The following is a 6,000-nucleotide window of genomic DNA, read 5'->3' on the forward strand; positions in this document are numbered from 1 at the left end:
TAGCGATTCAGATCTTTTATAATTTCTTTAAATTTTATGAAATACTCAAATCACATATTTGGTCAGAACGATTGAAGAATAATGTGTTAGGATTGAAAAGTATTTTAGGAGTATCAATCATATTTAAATTACTTAAATGATTAAGATTATGAATTTAAATAAAAAATTATATTATCTCGATTAATCTCACATCGAAAGTGTGTAAGATTAAAATTAACTTATAAAAATCTAATGAATATATTATTATTAACTTCATCTTAAATATTTTAGTTAGTAGTTTGAGTTTAACGAAATTATCAGATCAGTTGTTCTATCAAATTTGTGACAAATGATACCAAAACCTAAGTATTACTTATAATCGATCGAAATATTTTGGTTTCTTAAGAGACTGATCAACACAAACCCAAGTCTTCAGTGAAATTTGATCTCTTGTCATCATCAACCCACGCGCCAAAACCCTAGTTTTCGACACGAGCAGGGGCATTCTTGGCACGCCAATTCAAAGCCATTAAGATAGGATTACACTCACTGGCAATACGAAACGAGCATGGCCAACAACGTCAGTATCAAGGTTGTGTCTACCAGTTAAGTATAGCAAGGGTGCTTTCTCTCAGAACCTGCAACTTCTAGTGCTATGGAACTATCCTGTGCATCACCAGTAGCATGTCGACATCATCGACTGTCCTCGAGATTAAACAAAGGAGAGAGAGAGAGAGAGAGAGAGAATCTTATGCACACTAAAGAAGCTGTGGTTAGTGGTGGGTGACAAGTTTCAAGCCATATGTTGTCGTTTGTACTTAGATCCATGCAGCTGCAACACCAAGAAACGAGTTCCGCAAGGAGGGAAGGAATCTGTGGTTGAGACCAAACACAAGTGTGTCATGGAGGAGTTCTTTGGGAAGAGGGTGTCTTGGATGGATAACATCTGCAGGTGACATGAGAGTTCACAGGTTGCATCAAACACAGGTTGTAGACGCGGACAGTGATGATGCGGCCAAGAGGTGCCTATACCTTGTTTGGCAACCCTCGTGGTGGCTGCTGCTGTTGTACTTGCTTCCGCTATGCTTGCCATGCATACCCTTATAATAATAGTCTGTTCTCCTCCTCCTTCCTCGGTTAAGGTTTCGTGGAATGCAGCAAAGTTTCAGAAAAGCTGAGGACACAGATTTGGTTTGAAGGCCACATGATGGAGGGTGACAAAAGGCAGTGGTCAGTGGCCATCCAATTGATGAGGCCAAGACTACAACATGAACTCCAAGAAGAGATGGAGAAAAGATGAGAGAGAAGTGTGCAGTCAGTGCAAATGGAAATTAAATTCTTAAAGTACCCATAAAAAAACATTATGCTGAACCAAATTCCGATATCAACTCAAACTTTGAGCAGTGTATAAAAGATTATAAATTCAAGATGAAATAACACTGATGGACAGGCAATCCACAATTTATGTGACACTAACTTGTTATCCTTTCATCACAATTTATGTGAGATCCTGGACATGCAATCTACAATTTTATGTATATGGTGATTACATCAAGCTTATTACAGCAAATTACAAAATAGACTAAGGAGAAATGGAGAAGAGAGGAAGTGAGAAATAGAATAGAGAACACTCATACAAAAGTTTGATGAAGTGACACTGATTAAAATGATTTAGCATCGAATTATTGTAGAAACCTTTATATTTGAGTCTTCAGGCCATGCAATCTAATTGTTTCTATCATTGACTAGTTGACCGATCAACGGTTCAGTACTGTCTTAGCGGGCCGTGCTTAGCGGATTTCTAGGTTTGTTGGGTTTGTCGGACTCGATCCGTTATGAAGTCGGGCCATCTGTGTGGCGATCCGCTATATCAATGTAATGGGCCGGGCCAGACCACTCGCGCCCGATCCCTTTCTCTGCCCTGACGTTGCAATTCTTGGTTTCCGGTGATCCATCTCCGACATATTCCGCGAACAGGCGCGGATGTCTTCCCACTTCGCCGCCGATGGCGACGCTCAAGGACGTGGTCCCTCGCCATGTTCCCTCTGACGGTGCCGTCCAGCGGTGCCCGGCCTCGAGCAGTACCAGATGGCCTTTTGCGAGGACTTCAACGCGCTGACCACAGTAGTGCAAGCTCGACACCCTCATGGCCGTCGCCATCACCGCTTCTAGGGACAAAACCTTGAGTCACCCATCAAGACCCCCTCCCTCACCTTGTTCCTCACGCACATCCATCATCGAGGAGTTCACCTATTTGTGACATTGTCTAACTGATCAGGTATTCCGTTCGAAGCTTCGAACTTCATAGTCCATGTGCTATCTTTTCCGTCAGAATGATTGTTTTCTTTCATCTGCATTTAAATTGGTATATATGTTGATGACAAAAATAAATTGCAACATTCTAACAGGGGAAATTTGAACAAGAAAAAGTTTTGGAAGGAAAACAAGTTTCAAAATGTCAAACACTTAGAGAAATGCAATAGCATCCAGCAATTCACCAAAATAAGGAACAAACTTAATGACTAAACCAAATCAAACTGCTCAAATTTTTTTTTGACTGTCAGAACTTTCGAGACATAGAGACTGATTACTAATGACCTAAATGCGATAACAGCAGGGATGCGTGCAACTAGTATCTGTGTTGTCTCAATTTAGACTTTAGGCTAATGCAGCAGAAAACTGATTGGTGTATGTCGTTTGGTGAGGATACTAGAGGAACTTGGGAATGAACTACAGTTGTTGATTCAGTTTCGCAGAGGAAGGGCACCCCGGCAGTAGATAGTGATAGTAGTTAATCATCAAAGCTGAAGTCAAATGAATATACAGCAGTAAATTTGATGTCACATAAATGCTGTATCAGCAGAATATAAGTAAACCATTATGAAGAAAACCCATATTTGGTTTTAGGCCATCAGGTAAATGTTGTGTTAATTTCTCTTTGGTGTACCATGTATTATAGTTTTCCTTTGTTTCCATTTAGTTGTGGTGATATAAATTGACTTGCTATGATGACCTTAACTGAGTTTGTGTTTTGGTTAATTCATATTACTTATCATAAGTGCTTTACTAATTGTTCTTTTTGTGGTTTTGGCATCTACCAGTAAATTCTATTTAGAATGATCAAAATGCAAAGATCATTTGGCAAAAGGCTTTTGTTTTTATTATGTAAAACACTGGTCAAACACAATTGACAGTGGTACTCTGATCCTTGATGAAGAGGTTATACTGAAAAATATAAGATATTTAATACTTTAATCCTTGATGAAGATGTTATAAAGAAAATTATAAGATATTTAAGATTTCACTACTGACATCTACTGATATTTAATCTTTTGTTGGGGTATTAGTTATAATAGCCAGATTTTAAAATTCTTTGGATACTTCTGACCTAAAAGAAAAACAGATATGTTTCTCACCATCAAGAAATATCTTGATTTTGAATGACTTGGGTCTAACAATATGTTGATCTTTTGTTTTATATTCTTGTATTATCAAGCAAATAGAATGTTTCATATAGTAGGTCATTGTTTTAATTCTTTTGAGAAACCAACATATCAGTAACTTGCTGATCCAATGCACTCCCACTTCTAGTCTAATTATTGGGTTTGTATATTCGATGTCATATATCTAATTGTTGGATTTTAATATACAACCTTGAAATTCTAAATGCTGGTCACATAAGTCTTCTATTATTTGTCGAACTCTAGTGAACTTTGCATACTATAATTTGGCAATGGGAGAGAAGCAGATGGAATGGGATTCAGGTGAGGGAAGTAGGGTGTGTTTGGGAATACATTTGAAATGTGCATTGTGGGTCACATTGCACATGTCAAATGTGAATTGGTATTTGATAATTTTTTTCAAATTACATTTGGTTTAGATGCTGTAGTGCAGATGTTCAAATGCTGATGCTATCTTAGAGTAGTGTTAGTATTTCAGCATTTGTCCGATGCTAATAAAATTTTTCAAATTTCTCAAAATTCCTTATAACATTATCTAAAATCACAAGATTGTCATTATATAATAGAAACTCTAACCCTCGTTCCTCTTCTCTTCTCTTCTCTTGATTTCAGTTGACTCTTTCTCTCACAAGTCCGTCGCACCGCTTGCTTCGTTGAGTCCCTGGGCACTTGTATCTTAATGTCATGACATAATTTAGTGAGAAACCAACATGATTTATGTCTTTTATGTGGTAAAATTTTATTAATTTATTTTTAAAAATTATTTATATTTATTTATATGCTTATATTTATTTATTTATTATATATCTGGATCATATGAATTTTTTTATAAGATTTCATACATTCATTTAATTTATTTATTTAAATAAAAATATGTATTCACTTTTGAATATATATGAAAAATGTTATAAGGGTAAATTTGTCACATGATATTTAATGGACTTTTGAAATATAATTTTACTAAACAACACTTACACGTCATGCACATTTAAGAGATAATTTTCATTTATTGTTTACCACATTCAAGGCATCTCACAATTGCACATTCATTCATAATTCTTTTTTCAAATACGTATTAAAAATGTAAATATACTTCTAAACTCACTCATATTGGTTGAGAGAGAACATATGGAAGTGAGGAATAGACTTACTGTAAGGACTAATATGAATTTACATCCAGCATTTCTAAGATGTGTGTGCATATATGAAGATTTGAGAGGTTAGTTTGCAAGTGTAAAACATTTTAAATTTTGAACTTATCAAATGCTAAACTTAAAGCTTCATTAAATTTTTTCCCTATGAAAAGTTTCCTGATACTAAACATATTTTCAAACTATATTCTTGGAATGTGATTATGAACCCATACTAACGTCTACATTGGATGCAGGACTAATCAAATCGAGGATCAAAATCTCCGGTGGATAAAGATTCACGATGATGCATATAAACAATTGTTCCTTAGGGATGGATGGATGGCAGCTCATATACTAACTACTAACAGGACTGGTACCTGATGTGAAATTAATGGATTAGGTTATCAATAAATATGTCATCAAAATTCAAACAACATATGGGAGACTTGTACCTTTTGTTGAGCTCTTAACTGAAGATATTCAAGAGTCACTCACCTTCACGGGACAACATCTTGAAGTGTTGAACAATCCAGCCTTACGAGGACAAAACCAAATATGCCAGAAGTGTTGACAAAATGCTTCAATCTGATTTGTTCGTACTATGCAATTGATTTGTTCCTACTATTTGCATCTGCAGATTTCTTCCGCTGTCCAAAGATCGCATGACTGCTGGAATCATTAATAGTGTAATGTGACCACGGACACATGAATCAGGTATATTCTGGAAGCACATTTGGCTTGTGATGCAACCGAACGTATTTATTAGATTTGATGTAACATGTAGGCAACAGTGATCTTATTTACTGATGTATGATCCGATGACAGTTCTGGAAGCAGATTCTGAAACCAGTAAGGCTGACTTGATTTATTGATTCGATGGCAAAAGAACATGGTTTCGATTTGGTGATGTGTAGTATCAGAGAACTTGATGAACTGATGTTTATTATGATTACAAAATTCGAACAAGTATTGTTCCACTGATTTGATCTCTGATAAAGAATGTTGGTTTTTATCAGGTCAGTGTGAGGCTTGAATTTTGCTGAATAATCACATTGCACTAGCAATTATGGATAGTATGGTAGAAGATATGCAAAAATGTTTTGAATCAAGGAAAATAGGTAAATAGTGTGACAAGAAATATTCTTTAACACTATCTCTAATCTCTCCAAAGAGTATCTTAGGAAAGTTCCTTCTTCCACAATATGTTCTGAAAAAAAAAGAAATCTTATATAACAAATATTTGTAACTTAGTTGATAAGTATTTTATAATATTTACGGTATCAAAACTCAGGTTGATTACTTGAGTATATAATTGTATTTTCAAAATGATTTCAAATGGTGTTTTCTCCAACTTTCTTTGACTTCCTACTTCCTATCATATAAATAGTGAAGAAGGACCAATCTCAAGAAAAAAAAAAAAGAAATAC

The 6,000-nt window shown here is 35.5% G+C and overlaps 1 long non-coding RNA gene across 1 annotated transcript; it reads left to right on the forward strand.

The window, feature by feature from the left end:
- Nucleotides 1-1,892: 1,892 nt before the first annotated feature.
- LOC135632753 (uncharacterized) lies at nucleotides 1,893-5,539 on the forward strand. The gene is made up of 2 exons (XR_010494773.1): nucleotides 1,893-2,257; nucleotides 4,828-5,539. It is a non-coding gene; the product is annotated as an uncharacterized LOC135632753 (long non-coding RNA).
- Nucleotides 5,540-6,000: the final 461 nt, after the last annotated feature.

The sequence above is a fragment of the Musa acuminata genome, chromosome BXJ3-3 (assembly GCF_036884655.1).
Source record: "Musa acuminata AAA Group cultivar baxijiao chromosome BXJ3-3, Cavendish_Baxijiao_AAA, whole genome shotgun sequence".
Classification (NCBI taxonomy): domain Eukaryota; kingdom Viridiplantae; phylum Streptophyta; class Magnoliopsida; order Zingiberales; family Musaceae; genus Musa; species Musa acuminata.